We start from the raw sequence: 22639 nt of genomic DNA on the forward strand, positions 1-22639 counted from the left end.
AGTGTTGTGGAGAACATTTTGCCAGGGACTGTAACACCCAGCTCAGGGAGTGTCGGGGCTGCTGGAAGGGAAAGCACCACAATGCACTGTGTCCTAATGATGCCGGATTAGCACAAGTTAAGGAGAGCAAACCGCAAGAAAGGGCGGAGAGCAAGAACAAGTCGGAAGTAGCGATGAGTGTGGTGAGTACGGCACCGAGAATTTGTTCTGGGGAGCAGTTTCAAGGCTCGGTGGCCTTGCCCACCATAATGGCGGTGGTCGCGAACGGGAAGAAGTCTGAAACGACCCGTTTGTTCTTCGACAGTGGGGCACAGAGATCCTTCATAGCAGAGAGTCTAGCAACTAGGTTGAAGCTGGAGACAGTTGGTAAAGTTGACATGAAGGTGGAAGGGTTTGGTGGGGAAGTCCCACGCAGGTCTTATCCAGTAGTCAATGTGACGGTCAGGTTAGCCGGGCATCGACGGGAAATTTCAGCCTTGATGGTGAAGAGGCTGCCCAATATCATTACCACTAGGGGACTGGCTGCAGCAGTCAAACGTTTGAGGCAGTTGGGTGTGAAGCTAGCGGAACCAGACATTGCTACAGACAATGTTAGTAATGTAGGCATCTTGGTAGGAGGGGATTACATAGACGAGTTCGTGTCTACGAGAAGGGTTATCAAGGAGGGTGTGGGCCTGTACAGGACTCCAGCGGGGTACATCGTAGGAGGCAGAGTACCAGCTCACTTCCCTGCGACCCCGGGAAAGGAGGGCTCTGGTATTACAGCGACTGAGGCTGTACTGGTGATGCGGATTGGTGTGCACGAAGGTCTGTCAGAGGCGCAAGTTGGCATATCCGACAGTGAGCCGGTCCATAAACTATGGGACCTGGATGTAGTAGGGATTAAAGGTGACCAGCCGCCCCCCGAACACTAAGAGACGTATCGAGATTACTTGAACCATGTGCAGTTCAGGGACGGACAGTATTGGGTGCGACTCCCATGGAAACCGGGCCACCCAACGCTGCCCACTAATTTCAAGAGGGCACGTGGTCAGTTGAATTCATTGGTGAACAGCCTGACCAAGAAGGGTCTGGTGGGGAAATATGATGATATTATTAAGGAACAGCTGGCCCTTGGGTTCATTGAGAAAGTGCCGAATGCCAGCCCTGGGGAAAACACACATTATCTTCCACACATGGCAGTCACCAAGGAGTCGGTAACCACTCCCATCAGAGTAGTCTTCAACTGCAGCTCGCAGGCGAGTCCCCGAGAGCCATCATTGAACGACTGTCTGCTCACAGGGCCCTCCCTGACGCAGAAATTAGCAGATGTGTTGTTGAGATTCAGGACAGAACAGTACGCCTATGCGGCAGACATTAGCAAAGCCTTCCTACGTATTGGGTTGCAGCCACAGGACAGGGACTACACAAGGTTCTTGTGGTTGGCTAACAGGGAGGTGCCCAAGCAAGGGTATGATACCTATAGATTCAGGGCAGTGTTGTTTGGTGCCACTAGTTCACCATTCCTATTACAGGCTACCATAGACTACCACCTTGTGAACTGTAACAGCCCACTTAAAGAATTACTGAAGACCCTATTTTATGTAGACAACATGCAAGGTACCACCTCAGATGAAAGGCTGTTGATGGACATTTACCGAGAGTCTAATCAGGAGATGCTCTCAGCTAACATGCCATTGAGAGAATGGGTGACAAACAATCCAACGTTGCGGGGCACGGTGGAACGTGACTATGCTGGCTACTCAGTGCCTGAGGTAACATCGGTGTTGGGACTGGAGTGGGAAATCAAGGAAGACAGACTTAAGCTAAAGAGGAAGCCTGATGGGGAAGGGAAGCTGACCAGGAGGTCTTTGCTGAGCAAAGTGCAGACTGCCTTCGATCCTTTGGGTTTGTTGACACCCATCACCATTCGAGGGAGGATGCTAGTGCAACAGACCTGGGAGCTGAACCTAGGTTGGGACGACCCACTGCCAGAAACAGTCTGCCAGGAGTGGGATCTGGTTAGCAAAGACCTAGCGGAATTGCACGAGTTCACATTCCCCAGGTCCATCGGGTGCACCGGGCGGGATTATGACTTGCACGTCTTCTGTGATGCCTCCTCCAGGGCCTATGGGACAGTAGCGTATTTGGTGGCCGGGGACCAAAGTCAATCTGGTCACCAGTCGTGCGCGGGTGACACCCCTGAAGGATTGCTCGATCCCAAAGCTAGAGCTCACGGCGATGTTGCTGGGAGCAAGACTGGGTAAGTATGTAGAGGAGGTGTTGAGTAATCTGAGGGTGACACACACCTATGTATGGACAGACTCGGAGGTGGCCTTACAGTGGGTCCAGAATGACAGGTCTAAGCTCCCCTATGTCAGGAATCGGGTAAAGGAGATACGGGAACTACAGTCAACGTCAACAATTCTGTATGTGCCTACAGATCAAAACCCAGCCGACCTGATAAGCCGAGGGGTGACACACAGAAAGCTGAGTAAAAGCGAGATTTGGTTCAAAGGCCCAGACTGGTTACCGGCAAGGGATTGCTGGCTGGAGCAGAAATTCGTGGAGACAACCAGCAGCATAGTACACTTTGCGGGGGAACACGACACTGAATTATTTGACCCCAGGTGCTACTCCTCGTGGAGAAAACTTATAGGAGTCACGGAAATGGTATTTCGATTTGTGAGGAAGCTGCATGACAAGGTAAGCCAAGGTCGACAGTTGTCTCTCGTGGGTCCCAGAGAATATTGGATAAGGCAGTACCAAAGGGAGAGGTTTCCAGGAGTGCTGGAAGTACTTGTGACCCGGCAGCAGGTTATGGCGTCAGGACGCGTGTCCAACGATGACGACTCAGGGAACAGCAAATTGGTTCACTCATTGGGATTGTTCCTAGATCATGTGGGGCTAATAAGATGCAGGGGAAGAATACAAAACTCTGAGCTCAGCTATGGGGCCAAACATCCCGTGCTGCTGGGAAAGGAGGGATGGGCGACAGAGCTATTGATACAAGATGTCCATCAGAGGACCTTACATGGGGGGTTTGGAGATACCCTCACCTGCCTACGTCACAATTACTGGGTATTGAAGGGTCGAGCTGCCGTCAAAAGGGTGCTAAAGAATTGCATGGTCTGCCGGCGGTACGACGGGAGGACCCTACCATACCCAGGTCCACCACCGCTGCCTCAGGAGCGGGTACATAGTGACAGGCCCTTTGAGACTGTAGGAATAGACTATACTGGGGCTATCACATTGAAGAACCCAGGAGATGATAGGGTGGGGCCTCAGAAAGTATATGTCTGCCTTTTTACTTGTGCCACTACTCGAGCGGTGCATTTGGAGTTGGCAGAAGATATGACAACAGAGACTTTTGTGAAGTTGTTCAGGAGGTTTACTGCCAGATTCTCGTGCCCGCGATTGATTATCTCGGACAATGGCACAAGCTTTAGGGCGGCCGATAAAGTTTTCAGGAATCTTAGGGACAACGGAGAAGTACGAGAACACCTGAAGAGAATAGAGTGCGAGTGGAGGTTCATAGCTCCCAGGGCGCCCTGGCAAGGGGGATTCTATGAACGCATGGTGGGCACAGTCAAAAGGTGCATTCGGAAGGTCTTGCACGGCAGGAGGGTGAGCTTTGATGAACTGAGGACAGTGTTAGTTGAGAAAGAGGCAAGAGTTAATAACAGGCCTCTGACCTACGTACAAAATGGGATTGACGAGCAAGAAGCTCTCACCCCCAATCACATGCTGTTTGGAAGAAGGATTGAGCCCTTCCCCACAATTTTGAGTCAGTCTTCCAAGGAGCTGGATTATTATGGGCCAGATGGTCCCCCCATCAATGAAGAACTGCACAGGAGTCACAACAGACTGGTGAACATCCTGGACAAATGGAACCAGGTGTGGCGCAGGGATTACTTGACAACCTTGCGGGAACATTTCTATGGTGCTGACCCCGAGGCAAATAAGATGATGCTAAGTGAAGGGGACCTGGTGCTAGTAGAATCCGAGGCGCCCAGGGTATACTGGCCTCTTGGCCTGGTAGTGTCAACCCACCCAGACAAGGCTGGGTGGTTGAGAATGGTGAAAGTGAGAATGAACAGTGTCGAGACTATAAGACCCATCAACAGGCTTTTACCTCTCGAGGTCCACACGGTGGAACCGGGACATGAGAAATTAGACCAGAGGTTGAGCGAGCTGAGCGGCCGGACGACCCGTCGAACGGCGGTCAAGTCCAGGGCCCACTGGGGGGGCCTGCGGGAGGCAGACTTGATCTAGACTTAGCCCCTACCTTCGCCGGCGGGAGGATGTGGAAATTTATTTGGTCCAAATAGTTCCACAGCTCAGATCCAGCATGGCCGTCGGGTCGGCTGAGCCAGGCGGCCCTTAAACCCTCCCAAACAAGGCATTCTCTGGTTGGCGGTTGTTGGTAAGCTTATTTAATTTATAGATTTACTCTTCAGGGAAGGAGTAGGTAGTTTTACTGGTAGTACACTAATATTAGGTTTACTAAGGCATCTGTAGATAATGATAAAGTAGACCTAAGACCTTAACATAGGTAGTAATAGGCCGATAATGTAGGCAAACACTAGGATAAGTTAGCTAGGGAGAACTGGCAGCCCTAGTTTGAACGAAGAGACGAGGGTCTGGAAGGGAGACCAGCTCGCTCATCTTACGACAGACACCATCAAGACAAGACGTGCCGTGAACAACAGATGGTGCCCCACGTGTCTTCACATTTGAGACCTGGGGAAATCTGGTAGAGGCACCTCGATGTACCATAGATGACCTCCTCCATCAGCCCATACAGTAAGACAAAACCTCCACCTTTTTCCTATTAGATTCTGGCCAGTGTCTTGGGAGATAGTGGGTTGAGTTTAACTGTGGGCCCAGTGTGCAACAGAGAGAGCATGCCCAGTAAGTACCAGTGTCTCAGAGCCGTCTGAAGCTATTGTCTGAGTCTGCATAGTTACACTAGGGGATACATACCCTCTTGGATATAGGAATTTCTGAGGTGCAGGCAGGACACTAATTACGATTGAATATTGCAGGAATTAATGCTCCCGGTTGCACGTGGTTTCTGAGGGGGAGTCCAAAGGGGCTAAGGCTAGCTTAGTGAAGTGAAGATCAGGATATATGCTGCAACACCAAGTAAGTTAGTCCTTTATACGTGCATGCAGGCGAGGTTTCTTGCAATACCAATCATTTGTGAAAATCTGTCCTATAAGCCACTTGTAAGGCTGAGGTACCCACCTCAGAACTCGGTGTCAACAGAGTTTGCCAGGGTAGGCGACTCACTTGGAGGCAGTTCACACAAATTTTCACAATTGGTTTGTTTACAAAACTCACCAAACCTTCTACACTCTCATGTACTGATCTTGTTTACTCACCTCTCACTCAACATTAAGATTATAAATATTATAAGGCAAGTAATGAGTGTACTGTATATGCATTTTATCACTCTAGGGCACTTTAAATGCCTAGTATATAATGTATTGTTTACTCGAGGAGAAACAAGGCCAGACTGATGATGGCTGTGTGGGGAGGTGCACAGGCGCAGGCAGGCAGACAAGTCTGGTACACGGGATGAAACACGGGGCAGGCGCGGGCAGGCAGACAAGTCTGGTATGTGGGATGAAACACGGGGCAGGCGCGGGCAGGCAGACAAGTCTGGTATGTGGGATGAAACACGGGGCAGGCGCGGGCAGGCAGACAAGTCTGGTATGTGGGATGAAACACGGGGCAGGCACGGGCAGGCAGACAAGTCTGGTATGTGGGATGAAACACGGGGCAGGCGTGGGTATGCAGACAAGTCTGGTATGTGGGATGAAACACGGGGCAGGCGCGGGCAGGCAGACAAGTCTGGTATGTGGGATGAAACACGGGGCACATTGCGAAACTTGGGACAAAATTTAGCCGAAAAAAACTGTTCTAAACTCGAAGCGTGCGATACTCAGGGCGGACGAAACTCGGAGTTCCACTGTATTATTTTTTATTAACTCATCGCTAGTCTCCCACCATGGTAGGGTGGTCCAAGAAAGAAAAACTTTCACCATCATTCACTCAATCACTGTCTTGCCTGAGGTGCGCTTACAGTTATAAAACTGCAACAATAACACCCGTCCTTCAGAGTGGTTCTAGAACCTTATTCATTATTGCATACATTCGTTATAGGAGTAATTCGTTTCAGACCTCCATATACAACCACTTAAACAATGAAAAATGTACAAAATTGTAAAAAGTGCAAAAGCGTGCATTTAAACTCCTGAAACAAAGAATATATTTAACAATTGTAATACAAAATAGTAAATTAGTAAAGACAATAATAAAAAATACTGTACTTCATCCTAACTTAGTGTTGTTCATAATGTAGGGCATGAGACAGAAAGTGAGAGAATTACTAATAAGAGGTGGAAAGATTCGAGTCATCCTTCCTGGTTCATTTGGTGACTCTCCTACAGACAGTTCAGTAGAATCTTTTTTAATTTTTCTAAAGAAGAAATCAAGGGTTGACTGCTTCAAACTGGCTTCCTGACAGTTCCAAAAGTTGGCCATCACTGTGTCATTAAAATTTCTAAAGCCCATTTCCACAGCACCAACATCAGGGTGATAATCCATCAAAAGTTAAGGTAGTTTGTTCCAGCACCAGGACACATCCTTGAGATCTTTGGCTAGATTGATGTGGCATTCCTCGTTGTCCTCGTCCTCTCCTGACTCCTAAGAGGCTAAGCTCCTTTTCAGTGTCTTTGCCTTTTCATTATCAAGCTCGAGTACTTCCAGAGTGGACAGCTCTTTCCTCTGCTCCTCCACCAACTCTTTAATATCGTCCTCATTCACGTCCAGACCCATGGTATTGACCAGACACACAATTACTTGCACAACAGCCTCTCCTTCTAGCTCTTCAAAGTCTCTTGCAACCCCATATTCAGGCCACAGTGGGAAACCGACTTCACAAGTAAAAAATATAGCGACTGACATTCTTGCTTAGAAGCGCAGTATTCGTGTGCAGTACGCAAGTAGCCCTACCGTATCAATACTTGTTTTAAACAAATATTTTGTTTTCTTGAAGGTTAATGCCAGAGAGTGTACGATGGTTAGTTACTCAGGGTCGTTATAATGAAGCCAAGAAGATTATAGAGAGAGTTGCGAGAGTCAATAATGTCGAGGTACTGAGACATCTGCCGGACGCTCACAACCTCGAGGTAACTTGCCTCGGAGATTTTTTCTTGTCACGAAAAATTAAGAATTTTTTGTCAACTAGCACTGAAAATTTCATGAAGTAACAATAAACACATAACTAGCACTTATGAGACTGAATAGTTAATGATCCAAGTCAGACAGAAATGTTGTCATTCATTTTGGTCTCCTAAGTGAGGGTTATCTGTATATTGTTCCAGTCATGGTATTGTGCCTTTTTATTCTCTAGGTACATTATTTACATAGCATATGAATCAACTCTTAAGATAAATAATCTATTGAAATTTGTAATTCATATTGACAGCATCGTCATGTTGACGGAACTTTGTCGGTGCCCAACACAAACATTGAACTTGTGAATGAAAGAAGACAAGAAGTAAACATCAAGAAGACTATTATTGACCTCTTGAGATCTCCTATTATGAGGATGAGAACATTCAACATTTTTTTTTGCTGGTAAGTATAAAAAGTTATAAATGGAACTCAGAGGACTGGAAATATTTGTGTCTAATTTATGGTTCCCGAGTAAATATTAACATCTTATTGTCCTGAATATCCAATTAACTGCAATATTACTTTTAATAAGTAAGTGTCCATTGTTGAGTTGGTATTTATTTGAAAAAACTGTTAAAATATACAATGAAAACTTAGTAATAATTACGGTACTGCCGTGGCACAGTGACCGTGGCACAGTTACCGTGGCACAGTGACCGTGGCACAGTGACCGTGGCACAGAGTGACCGTGGCACAGTGGCCGTGGCACAGTGACCGTGGCACAGTGACCGTGGCACAGTGACCGTGGCACAGTGACCGTGGCACAGTGACCGTGGCACAGTGACCGTGGCACAGTGACCGTGGCACAGTGACCGTGGCACAGTGACCGTGGCACAGTGACCGTGGCACAGTGACCGTGGCACAGTGACCGTGGCACAGTGACCGTGGCACAGTGACCGTGGCACAGTGACCGTGGCACAGTGACCGTGGCACAGTGACCGTGGCACAGTGACCGTGGCACAGTGACCGTGGCACAGTGACCGTGGCACAGTGACCGTGGCACAGTGACCGTGGCACAGTGACCGTGGCACAGTGACCGTGGCACAGTGACACAGTGACCGTGGCACAGTGACCGTGGCACAGTGACCGTGGCACAGTGACCGTGGCACAGTGTCCGTGGCACAGTGACCGTGGCACAGTGACCGTGGCACAGTGACTGTGGCACAATGACCGTGGCACAGTGACCGTGGCACAGTGACCGTGGCACAGTGACCGTGGCACAGTGGCACAGTGACCGTGGCCCAGCGACCGTGGCACAGTGACCGTGGCAAAGTGACAGTTTCACAGTGACCGTGGCACAGTGACCGTGGCACAGTGACCGTGGCACAGTGACCGTGGCACAGTGACCGTGGCACAGTGACCGTGACACAGTGACCGTGACACAGTGACACAGTGACCCTGGCACAGTTACCGTGGCACAGTGACAGTGGCACAGTGACCGTAGCACAGTGACCGTGGCACAGTGACCGTGGCACAGTGACCGTGGCACAGTGACCGTGGCACAGTGACCGTGGCACAGTGACCGTGGCACAGTGGCACAGTGACCGTGGCACAGTGACCGTGGCACAGTGACCGTGGCACAGTGACCGTGGCACAGTGACAGTGACCGTGGCACAGTGACCGTGGCACAGTGACCGTGGCACAGTGACCGTGGCACAGTGACCGTGGCACAGTGACCGTGGCACAGTGACCGTGGCACAGTGACCGTGGCACAGTGACCGTGGCACAGTGACCGTGGCACACAGTGCACAGTGGCACAGTCACAGTGGCACAGTGACCGTGGCACAGTGACCGTGGCACAGTGACCGTGGCACAGTGACCGTGGCACAGTGACCGTGGCACAGTGACCGTGGCACAGTGACCGTGGCACAGTGACCGTGGCACAGTGACCGTGGCACAGTGACCGTGGCACAGTGACCGTGGCACAGTGACCGTGGCACAGTGACCGTGGCACAGTGACCGTGGCACAGTGACCGTGGCACAGTGACCGTGGCACAGTGACCGTGGCACAGTGACCGTGGCACAGTGACCGTGGCACAGTGACCGTGGCACAGTGACCGTGGCACAGTGACCGTGGCACAGTGACAGTGACCGTGGCACAGTGACCGTGACACAGTGACCGTGGCACAGTGACCGTGGCAGAGTGACCGTGGCACAGTGGCACAGTGACCGTGGCACAGTGACCGTGGACCGTGGCACAGTGACCGTGGCACAGTGACCGTGGCACAGTGACCGTGACAGTGACCGTGGCACAGTGACCGTGGCACAGTGACCGTGGCACAGTGACCGTGGCACAGTGACCGTGGCACAGTGACCGTGGCACAGTGACCGTGGCACAGTGATGGTGGCACAGTGACCGTGGCACAGTGACCGTGGCACAGTGACCGTGGCACAGTGACCGTGGCACAGTGACCGTGGCACAGTGACCGTGGCACAGTGACCGTGGCACAGTGACCGTGGCACAGTGACCGTGGCACAGTGACCGTGGCACAGTGACCGTGGCACAGTGACCGTGGCACAGTGACCGTGGCACAGTGACCGTGGCACAGTGACCGTGGCACAGTGACCGTGGCACAGTGACCGTGGCACAGTGACCGTGGCACAGTGACCGTGGCACAGTGACCGTGGCACAGTGACCGTGGCACAGTGACCGTGGCACAGTGACCGTGGCACAGTGACCGTGGCACAGTGACAGTGACCGTGGCACAGTGACCGTGGCACAGTGACAGTGGCACAGTGACCGTGGCACAGTGACCGTGGCACAGTGACCGTGGCACAGTGACCGTGGCACAGTGACCGTGGCACAGTGACCGTGGCACAGTGACCGTGGCACAGTGACTGTGGCACAGTGACCGTGGCACAGTGACCGTGGCACAGTGACCGTGGCACAGTGACCGTGGCACAGTGACCGTGGCACAGTGACCGTGGCACAGTGACCGTGGCACAGTGACCGTGGCACAGTGACCGTGGCACAGTGACCGTGGCACAGTGACCGTGGCACAGTGACCGTGGCACAGTGACCGTGGCACAGTGACCGTGGCACAGTGACCGTGGCACAGTGACCGTGGCACAGTGACCGTGGCACAGTGACCGTGGCACAGTGACCGTGGCACAGTGACCGTGGCACAGTGACCGTGGCACAGTGACCGTGGCACAGTGACCGTGGCACAGTGACCGTAACACAGTGACCGTGCCACAGTGACCGTGGCACAGTGACCGTGGCACAGTGACCGTGGCACAGTGACCGTGGCACAGTGACACTGGCACAGTGACCGTGGCACAGTGACCGTGGCACAGTGACCGTGGCACAGTGACCGTGGCACAGTGACCGTGGCACAGTGACCGTGGCACAGTGACCGTGGCACAGTGACCGTGGCACAGTGACCGTGGCACAGTGACCGTGGCACAGTGACCGTGGCACAGTGACCGTGGCACAGTGACCGTGGCACAGTGACCGTGGCACAGTGACCGTGGCACAGTGACCGTGGCACAGTGACCGTGGCACAGTGACCGTGGCACAGTGACCGTGGCACAGTGACCGTGGCACAGTGACCGTGGCACAGTGACCGTGGCACAGTGACCGTGGCACAGTGACCGTGGCACAGTGACCGTGGCACAGTGACCGTGGCACAGTGACCGTGGCACAGTGACCGTGGCACAGTGACCGTGGCACAGTGACCGTGGCACAGTGACCGTGGCACAGTGACCGTGGCACAGTGACCGTGGCACAGTGACCGTGGCACAGTGACCGTGGCACAGTGACCGTGGCACAGTGACCGTGGCACAGTGACCGTGGCACAGTGACCCTGGCACAGTGACCGTGGCACAGTGACCGTGGCACAGTGACCGTGGCAGAGTGACCGTGGCAGAGTGACCGTGGCACAGTGACAGTGGCACAGTGACTGTGGCACAGTGACCGTGGCACAGTGACCGTGGCACAGTGACCGTGGCACAGTGACCGTGGCACAGTGACCGTGGCACAGTGACCGTGGCACAGTGACCGTGGCGCACAGTGACCGTGGCACAGTGACCGCGGCACAGTGACCGTGGCACAGTGACCGTGGCACAGTGAACGTGGCACAGTGACCGTGGCACAGTGACTGTGGCAGAGTGTCCGTGGCACAGTGACCGTGGCACAGTGACCGTGGCACAGTGACCGTGGCACAGTGACCGTGGCACAGTGACCGTGGCACAGTGACCGTGGCACAGTGACCGTGGCACAGTGACCGTGGCACAGTGACAGTGGCACAGTGACCGTGGCACAGTGACCGTGGCACAGTGACCGTGGCACAGTGACCGTGGCACAGTGACCAGTGACTGTGGCACAATGACCGTGGCACAGTGACCGTGGCACAGTGACCGTGGCACAGTGACCGTGGCACAGTGTGCACAGTGACCGTGGCACCGTGGCACAGTGACCGTGGCACAGTGACCGTGGCACAGTGACCGTGGCACAGTGACCGTGGCACAGTGACCGTGGCACAGTGACCGTGGCACAGTGACCGTGGCACAGTGACCGTGGCACAGTGACCGTGGCACAGTGACCGTGGCACAGTGACCGTGGCACAGTGACCGTGGCACAGTGACCGTGGCACAGTGACCGTCACACAGTGACCGTGGCACAGTGACCGTGGCACAGTGACCGTGGCACAGTGACCGTGGCACAGTGACCCTGGCACAGTGACCGTGGCACAGTGACCGTAACACAGTGACCGTGGCACAGTGACCGTGGCACAGTGACCGTGGCACAGTGACCGTGGCACAGTGACCGTGGCACAGTGACCATGGCACAGTGACCGTGGCACAGTGACCGTGGCACAGTGACCGTGGCACAGTGACCGTGGCACAGTGACCGTGGCACAGTGACCGTGGCACAGTGACCGTGGCACAGTGACCGTGGCACAGTGACCACAGTGACCGTGGCACAGTGACCGTGGCACAGTGACCGTGGCACAGTGACCGTGGCACAGTGACCGTCACACAGTGACCGTGGCACAGTGACCGTGGCACAGTGACCGTGGCACAGTGACCGTGGCACAGTGACCGTGGCACAGTGACCGTGGCACAGTGACCGTGGCACAGTGACCAGTGACCGTGGCACAGTGACCGTGGCACGTGGCACAGTGACCGTGGCACAGTGACCGTGGCACTGTGACCGTGGCACAGTGACCGTGGCAGAGTGACCGTGGCACAGTGTCACAGTGACCGTGGCACAGTGACCGTGGCACAGTGACCGGGGCACAGTGACCGTGGCACAGTGACCGTGGCACAGTGACCGTGGCACAGTGACCGTGGCACAGTGACCGTGGCACAGTGACCGTGGCACAGTGACCGTGGCACAGTGACCGTGGCACAGTGACCGTGGCACAGTGACCGTGGCACAGTGACCGTGGCACAGTGACCGTGGCACAGTGACCGTGGCACGTGGCACAGTGACCAGTGGCACAGTGACCGTGGCACAGTGGACCGTGGCGCACAGTGACCCTGGCACAGTGACCGTGGCACAGTGACCGTGGCACAGTGACCGTGGCACAGTGACCGTGGCACAGTGACCGTGGCACAGTGACCGTGGCACAGTGACACAGTGACCGTGACACAGTGAGTGGCACAGTGACCGTGTGACCGTGGCACAGTGACCGTGGCACAGTGACCGTGGCACAGTGACAGTGGCACAGTGACCGTGGCACAGTGACCGTGGCACAGTGACCGTGGCACAGTGACCGTGGCACAGTGACCGTGGCACAGTGACCGTGGCACAGTGACCGTGGCACAGTGACCGTGGCACAGTGACCAGAACACAGTGACCGTGGCACAGTGACCGTGGCACAGTGAACGTGGCACAGTGACCGTGGCATAGTGACCGTGGCACAGTGACCGTGGCACAGTGACCGTGGCACAGTGACCGTGGCACAGTGACCGTGGCACAGTGACCGTGGCACAGTGACCGTGGCACAGTGACCGTGGCAGCACAGCGACCGTGGCACAGTGACCGTGTCACAGTGACCGTGGCACAGTGACCGTGGCACAGTGACCGTGTGGCACAGTGACCGTGGCACAGTGACCGTGGCACAGTGACCGTGGCACAGTGACCGTGGCACAGTGACCGTGGCACAGTGACCGTGGCACAGCGACCGTGGCACAGTGACCGTGGCACACCGTGGCACAGCGACCGTGTCTGAGTGACCGTGGCACAGTGACCGTGGCAGAGTGACAGTGGCACAGTGACCATGGCACAGTGACAGTGACCCTGGCTCAGTGACCGTGGCAAAGTGAACGTGGCACAGTGACCGTGGCACAGTGACCGTGTCACAGTGACCGTGCCACACCGTGGCACAGTGACCGTGGCACAGTGACCGTGGCACAGTGACCGTGGCACAGTGACACAGTGACCGTGGCACACAGTGACCGTGGCACAGTGACCGTGGCACAGTGACCGTGCCCCAGTGACCGTGGCACAGTGACGGTGGCACAGTGACCGTGGGACAGTGCACAGTGACCGTGGCACAGGGACCGTGGCACAGTCACCGTGGCACAGTGACCGTGGCACAGTGACCGTGGCACAGTGACCCTGGCACAATGACCGTGGCACAGTGACCGTGACACAGTGACCGTGGCACAGTGACCGTGGCACAGTGACCGTGGCACAGTGACCGTGGCACAGTGACCGTGGCACAGTGACCGTCACACAGTGACCGTGGCACAGTGACCGTGGCACAGTGACCGTGGCACAGTGACCGTGGCACAGTGACCGTGGCACAGTGACCGTGGCACAGTGACCGTGGCACAGTGACCGTGGCACAGTGACCGTGGCACAGTGACCGTGGCACAGTGACCGTGGCACAGTGACCGTGGCACAGTGACCGTGGCACAGTGTCCGTGGCACAGTGACCGTTGCACAGTGACACAGTGGCACACTGTGACCGTGGCACAGTGACCGTGGCACAGTGACCGTGGCACAGTGACCGTGGCACAGTGACCGTGGCACAGTGACCGTGGCACAGTGACCGTGGCACAGTGACCGTGGCACAGTGACCGTGGCAGTGACCGTGGCACACACAGTGACCGTGGCACAGTGACCGTGCACACAGTGACTGTGGCACAGTGACTGTGACACAGTGACCCTGGCACAGTGACCGTGGCACAGTGGCACAGTGACCGTGGCACAGTGTCCGTGGCACAGTGACCGTGGCACAGCGACCGTGGCACAGTGACAGTGGCACAGTGACCGTGGCACAGTGACCGTGGCACAGTGACCGTGGCACAGTGACCGTGGCACAGTGACCGTGGCACAGTGACCGTGGCACAGTGACCGTGGCACAGTGACCGTGGCACAGTGACCGTGGCACAGTGACCGTGGCACAGTGACCGTGGCACAGTGACCGTGGCACAGTGACCGTGGCACAGTGACCGTGGCACAGTGACCGTGGCACAGTGACCGTGGCACAGTGACCGTGGCACAGTGACCGTGGCAGAGTGACCGTGGCACAGTGACCGTGGCACAGTGACCGTGGCACAGTGACCGTGGCACAGTGACCGTGGCACAGTGACCGTGGCACAGTGACCGTGGCACAGTGACCGTGGCACAGTGACCGTGGCACAGTGACCGTGGCACAGTGACCGTGGGACAGTGACCGTGGCACAGTGACCGTGGCACAGTGACCGTGGCACAGTGACCGTGGCACAGTGACCGTGGCACAGTGACCGTGGCACAGTGACCGTGGAACAGTGACCGTGGCACAGTGACCGTGGCACAGTGACCGTGGCACAGTGACCGTGGCACAGTGACCGTGGCACAGTGACCGTGGCACAGTGACCGTGGCACAGTGACCGTGGCACAGTGACCGTGGCACAGTGACACAGTGAGAGTGGCACAGTGACCGTCACACAGTGACCGTGGCACAGTGACCGTGGCACAGTGACCGTGGCACAGTGACCGTGGCACAGTGACCGTGGCACAGTGACCGTGGCACAGTGACCGTGGCACAGTGACCGTGGCACAGTGACCGTGGCACAGTGACCGTGGCACAGTGACCGTGGCACAGTGACCGTGGCACAGTGACCGTGGCACAGTGACCGTGGCACAGTGACCGTGGCACAGTGACCGTGGCACAGTGACCGTGGCACAGTGACCGTGGCACAGTGACCGTGGCACAGTGACCGTGGCACAGTGACCGTGGCACAGTGACCGTGGCACAGTGACCGTGGCACAGTGACCGTGGCACAGTGACCGTGGCACAGTGACCGTGGCACAGTGACCGTGGCACAGTGACCGTGGCACAGTGACCGTGGCACAGTGACCGTGGCACAGTGACCGTGGCACAGTGACCGTGGCACAGTGACCGTGGCACAGTGACCGTGGCACAGTGACCGTGGCACAGTGACCATGGCACAGTGACCATGACACGGTGACCGTGGCACAGTGACCGTGGCACAGTGACCGTGGCACAGTGACCGTGGCACAGTGACCGTGGCACAGTGACAGTGGCACAGTGACCGTGGCACAGTGACCGTGGCACAGTGACCGTGGCACAGTGACCGTGGCACAGTGACCGTGGCACAGTGACTGTGGCACAGTGACCGTGGCACAGTGACCGTGGCACAGTGACCGTGGCACAGTGACCGTGGCACAGTGACCGTGGCACAGTGACCGTGGCACAGTGACCGTGGCACAGTGACCGTGGCACAGTGACCGTGGCACAGTGACCGTGGCACAGTGACCGTGGCACAGTGACCGTGGCACAGTGACCGTGGCACAGTGACCGTGGCACAGTGACCGTGGCACAGTGACCGTGGCACAGTGACCATGACACGGTGACCGTGGCACAGTGACCTGGCACAGTGACCGTGGCCCAGTGACCGTGGCACAGTGACCGTGGCACAGTGACCGTGGCACAGTGACCGTGGCACAGTGACCGTGGCACAGTGACCGTGGCACAGTGACCGTGGCACAGTGACCGTGGCACAGTGACCGTGGCACAGTGACCGTGGCACAGTGACCGTGGCACAGTGACCGTGGCACAGTGACCGTGGCACAGTGACCGTGGCACAGTGACCGTGGCACAGTGACCGTGGCACAGTGACCGTGGCACAGTGACCGTGGCACAGTGGCCGTGGCACAGTGACCTTGGTACAGTGGCACAGTGACAGTGGCACAGTGACAGTGACCGTGGCACAGTGACCGTGGCACAGTGACCGTGGCACAGTGACCGTGGCACAGTGACCGTGGCACAGTGACAGTGGCACAGTGACCGTGGCACAGTGACACAGTGACCGTGGCACAGTGACCGTGGCACAGTGACCGTGGTACAGTGACCGTGGCACAGTGACAGTGGAACAGTGACCGTGGCACAGTGACAGTGGCACAGTGACCGTGGCACAGTGACCGTGGCACAGTGACCGTGGCACAGTGACCGTGGCACAGTGACCGTGGCACAGTGACCGTGGCACAGTGACCGTGGCACAGTGACCGTGGCACAGTGACCGTGGCACAGTGACCGTGACACAGTGACCGTGGCACAGTGACCGTGGCACAGTGACCGTGGCACAGTGACCGTGACACAGTGACCCTGGCACAGTGACCGTGGCACAGTGACCGTGGCACAGTGACCGTGGCACAGTGACCGTGGCACAGTGACCGTTGCACAGTGACCGTGGCACAGTGACCGTGGCACAGTGACCGTGGCACAGTGACCGTGGCACAGTGGCAGTGGCACAGTGACCGTGGCACAGTGACCGTGGCACAGTGACCGTGGCACAGTGACCGTGGCACAGTGACAGTGACCGTGGCACAGTGACCGTGGCACAGTGACCGTGGCACAGTGACCGTGGCACAGTGACCGTGGCACAGTGACCGTGACACAGTGACCGTGGCACAGTGACCATGGCACAGTGACCGAGGCACAGCGACCGTGGCACAGTGACCGCGGCACAGTGACCGCGGCACAGTGACCGTGGCACAGTGACCGTGGCACAGTGACCAGAACACAGTGACCCTGGCACAGTGACCGTGGCACAGTGAACGTGGCACAGTGACCGTGGCATAGTGACCGTGGCACAGTGACCGTGGCACAGTGACCGTGGCACAGTGACCGTGACACAGTGACCGTGGCACAGTGACCGTGGCACAGTGACCGTGGCACAGTGACCGTGGCACAGTGACCGTGGCACAGTGACCGTGGCACACCGTGGCACCGTGGCACAGTGACCGTGGCAAAGTGACCGTGGCACAGTGACCGTGGCACAGTGACCGTGGCACAGTGACCGTGGCACAGTGACCGTGGCACAGTGACCGTGGCACAGTGACCGTGGCACAGTGACCGTGGCACAGTGACCGTGGCACAGTGACCGTGGCACAGTGACCGTGGCACAGTGACCGTGGCACAGTGACCGTGGCACAGTGACCGTGGCACAGTGACCGTGGCACAGTGACCGTGGCACAGTGACCGTGGCACAGTGACCGTGGCACAGTGACCGTGGCACAGTGACCGTGGCACAGTGACCGTGGCACAGTGACCGTGGCACAGTGACCGTGGCACAGTGACCGTGGCACAGTGACCGTGGCACAGTGACCGTGGCACAGTGACCGTGGCACAGTGACCGTGGCACAGTGACCGTGGCACAGTGACCGTGGCACAGTGACCGTGGCACAGTGACCGTGGCACAGTGACCGATACACAGTGACCGTGCCACAGTGACCGTGGCACAGTGACCGTAGCACAGTGACCGTGACACAGTGACCGTGGCACAGTGACCGTGGCACAGTGACCGTGGCACAGTGACCGTGGCACAGAGTGACCGTGGCACAGTGACCGTGGCAAAGTGACCGTAGCACACCGTGGCACAGTGACCGTGGCACAGTGACCGTAACACAGTGACCGTGCCACAGTGACCGTGGCACAGTGACCGTGGCACAGTGACCGTGGCACAGTGACCGTGGCACAGTGACCGTGGCACAGTGACCGTGGCACAGTGACCGTGGCACAGTGACCGTGGCACAGTGACCGTGGCACAGTGACCGTGGCACAGTGACCGTGGCACAGTGACCGTGGCACAGTGACCGTGGCACAGTGACCGTGGCACAGTGACCGTGGCACAGTGACCATTGCACAGTGACCGTGGCACAGTGACCGTGGCACAGTGACCGTGGCACAGTGACCGTGGCACAGTGACCGTGGCACAGTGACCGTGGCACAGTGACCGTGGCACAGTGACCGTGGCACAGTGACCGTGGCACAGTGACCGTGGCACAGTGACCGTGGCACAGTGACCGTGGCACAGTGACCGTGGCACAGTGACCCTGGCACAGTGACCCTGGCACAGTGACCCTGGCACAGTGACCGTGGCACAGTGACCGTGGCACAGTGACCGTGGCACAGTGACCGTGGCACAGTGACCGTGGCACAGAGACCGTGGCACAGTGACCGTGGCACAGTGACCGTGGCACAGTGACCGTGGCACAGTGACCGTGGCACAGTGACCGTGGCACAGTGACCGTGGCACAGTGACCGTGGCACAGTGACCGTGGCACAGTGACCGTGGCACAGTGACCGTGGCACAGTGACAGTGGCACAGTGACCGTGGCACAGTGACCGTGGCACAGTGACCGTGGCACAGTGACCGTGGCACAGTGACCGTGGCACAGTGACCGTGGCACAGTGACCGTGGCACAGTGACCGTGGCACAGTGACCGTGGCACAGTGACCGTTGCACAGTGACCGTGGCACAGTGACCGTGGCACAGTGACCGTGGCACAGTGACCGTGGCACAGTGACCGTGGCACAGTGACCGTGGCACAGTGACCGTGGCACAGTGACCGTGGCACAGTGACCGTGGCACAGTGACCGTGGCACAGTGACCGTGGCACAGTGACCGTGGCACAGTGACCGTGGCACAGTGACCGTGGCACAGTGACCGTGGCACAGTGACCGTGGCACAGTGACCGTGGCACAGTGACCGTGGCACAGTGACCGTGGCACAGTGACCGTGACCGTGGCACAGTGACTGTGGCACAGTGACCGTGGCACAGTGACCGTGGCACAGTGACCGTGACACAGTGACCGTGGCACAGTGACCGTGGCACAGTGACCGTAACACAGTGACCGTGCCACAGTGACCGTGGCACAGTGACCGTGGCACAGTGACCGTGGCACAGTGACCGTGGCACAGTGACCGTGGCACAGTGACCGTGGCACAGTGACCGTGGCACAGTGACCGTGGCACAGTGACCGTGGCACAGTGACCGTGGCACAGTGACCGTGGCACAGTGACCGTGGCACAGTGACCGTGGCACAGTGACCGTGGCACAGTGACCGTGGCACAGTCACCGTGGCACAGTGACCTTGGCACAGTGACACAGTGACCGTGGCACAGTGACCGTGGCACAGTGACCGTGGCACACCGTGGCACAGTGACCTGGCACAGTGTCCGTGGCACAGTGACCGTGGCACAGCGACCGTGGCACAGTGACCGTGGCACAGTGACCGTGGCACACAGTGACCGTGGCACAGTGACCGTGGCACAGTGACCGTGGCACAGTGACCGTGGCACAGTGACCGTGGCACAGTGACCGTGGCACAGTGACCGTGGCACAGTGACCGTGGCACAGTGACCGTGGCACAGTGACCGTGGCACAGTGACCGTGGCACAGTGACCGTGGCACAGTGACCGTGGCACAGTGACCGTGGCACAGTGACCGTGGCACAGTGACCGTGGCACAGTGACCGTGGCACAGTGACCGTGGCACAGTGACCGTGGCACAGTGACCGTGGCACAGTGACCGTGGCACAGTGACCGTGGCACAGTGACCGTGGCACAGTGACCGTGGCAGTGACCGTGGCACAGTGACAGTGCAACAGTGACAGTGGCACAGTGACCGTGGCACAGTGACCGTGGCACAGTGACCGTGGCACAGTGACAGTGGCACAGTGACTGTGGCACAGTGACCGTGGCACAGTGACCGTGGCACAGTGACCGTGGCACAGTGACCGTGGCACAGTGACCGTGGCACAGTGACCGTGGCACAGTGACCGTGGCACAGTGACCGTGGCACAGTGACCGTGGCACAGTGACCGTGGCACAGTGACCGTGGCACAGTGACCGTGGCACAGTGACCGTGGCACAGTGACCGTGGCACCGTGGCACAGTGACCGTGGCACAGTGACCGTGGCACAGTGACCGTGGCAGAGTGACCGTGGCAGAGTGACCGTTGCAGAGTGACCGTGGCACAGTGACCGTGGCACAGTGACCGTGGCACAGTGACCGTGGCACAGTGACCGTGGCACAGTGACCGTGGCACAGTGACCGTGGCACAGTGACCGTGGCACAGTGACCGTGACCGTGGCACAGTGACCGTGGCACAGTGACCGTGGCACAGTGACCGTGGCACAGTGACCGTGGCACAGTGACCGTGGCACAGTGACCGTGGCACAGTGACAGTGGCACAGTGACCGTGGCACAGTGACCGTGGCACAGTGACCGTGGCACAGTGACCGTGGCACAGTGACCGTGGCACAGTGACCGTGGCACAGTGACCGTGGCACAGTGACCGTGGCACAGTGACCGTGGCACAGTGACCGTGGCACAGTGACCGTGACCGTGGCACAGTGACCCTGGCACAGTGACCGTGGCACAGTGACCGTTGGACAGTGACCGTGGCACAGTGACCGTGGCACAGTGACCGTGGCACAGTGACCGTGGCACAGTGACCGTGGCACAGTGACCGTGGCACAGTGACCGTGGCACAGTGACCGTGGCACAGTGACCGTGGCACAGTGACCGTGGCACAGTGACCGTGGCACAGTGACCGTGGCACAGTGACCGTGGCACAGTGACCGTGGCTCAGTGACCGTGGCACAGTGACCGTGGCACAGTGACCGTGGCACAGTGACCGTGGCACAGTGACCGTGGCACAGTGACCGTGGCACAGTGACAGTGACGTGGCACACAGTGACACAGTGACCGTGGCACAGTGACTGTGGCACAGTGACAGTGGCACAGTGACCGTGGCACAGTGACCGTGGCACAGTGACCGTGGCACAGTGACCGTGGCACAGTGACCGTGGCACAGTGACCGTGGCACAGTGACCGTGGCACAGTGACCGTGGCACAGTGACCGTGGCACAGTGACCGTGGCACAGTGACCGTGGCACAGTGACCGTGGCACAGTGACCGTGGCACAGTGACCGTGGCACAGTGACCGTGGCACAGTGACCGTGGCACAGTGACCGTGGCACAGTGACCGTGGCACAGTGACCGTGGCACAGTGACCGTGGCACAGTGACCGTGGCACAGTGACCGTGGCACAGTGACCGTGGCACAGTGACCGTGGCACAGTGACCGTGGCACAGTGACCGTGGCACAGTGACCGTGGCACAGTGACCGTGACACAGTGACCGTGGCACAGTGACCGTGGCACAGTGACCGTGGCACAGTGACCGTGGCACAGTGACCGTGGCACAGTGACCGTGGCACAGTGACCGTGGCACAGTGACCGTGGCACAGTGACAGTGACCGTGGCACGTGGCACAGTGACCGTGGCACAGTGACCGTGGCACAGTGACCGTGGCACAGTGACCGTGGCACAGTGACTGTGGCACAGTGACCGTGGCACAGTGACCGTGGCACAGTGACCGTGGCACAGTGACCGTGGCACAGTGACCGTGGCACAGTGACCGTGGCACAGTGACCGTGGCACAGTGACCGTGGCACAGTGACCGTGGCACAGTGACCGTGGCACAGTGACCGTGGCACAGTGACCGTGGCACAGTGACCGTGGCACAGTGACCGTGGCACAGTGACCGTGGCACAGTGACCGTGGCACAGTGACCGTGGCACAGTGACCGTGGCACAGTGACCGTGGCACAGTGACCGTGGCACAGTGACAGTGGCACAGTGACCGTGGCGCAGTGACCGTGGCACAATGACCGTGGCACAGTGACCGTGATACAGTGACCGTGGAACAGTGACAGGGGGACAGTGACCTTGGCACATTGACAGTGGCACAGTGACCGTGGCGCAGTGACTGTGGCACAGTGACAGTGGCAAAGTTACGGTGGCACAGTGACAGTGGCACAGTGACCGTGGCACAGTGACCGTGGCACAGTGACCGTGGCACAGTGACCGTGGCACAGTGACCGTGGCACAGTGACCGTGGCACAGTGACCGTGGCACAGTGACCGTGGCACAGTGACCGTGGCACAGTGACCGTGGCACAGTGACCGTGGCACAGTGACCGTGGCACAGTGACCGTGGCACAGTGACCGTGGCACAGTGACCGTGGCACAGTGACCGTGACACAGTGACCGTGGCAGAGTGACCGTGGCAGAGTGACCGTGGCAAAGTGACCGTGGCACAGTGACCGTGGCACAGTGACCGTGGCAGTGACCGTGGCACAGTGACCGTGGCAGAGTGACCG

The 22639-nt window shown here is 57.9% G+C and overlaps 1 pseudogene; it reads left to right on the top strand.

Annotated features, from left to right (window-relative positions):
• Positions 1-22639, top strand: part of LOC138851168 (organic cation transporter protein-like) — a 233101-nt pseudogene that overhangs the window by 87920 nt on the left and 122542 nt on the right.

This window comes from Cherax quadricarinatus, unplaced genomic scaffold (assembly GCF_038502225.1).
Source record: "Cherax quadricarinatus isolate ZL_2023a unplaced genomic scaffold, ASM3850222v1 Contig51, whole genome shotgun sequence".
NCBI classification, from domain to species: Eukaryota; Metazoa; Arthropoda; class Malacostraca; order Decapoda; family Parastacidae; genus Cherax; species Cherax quadricarinatus.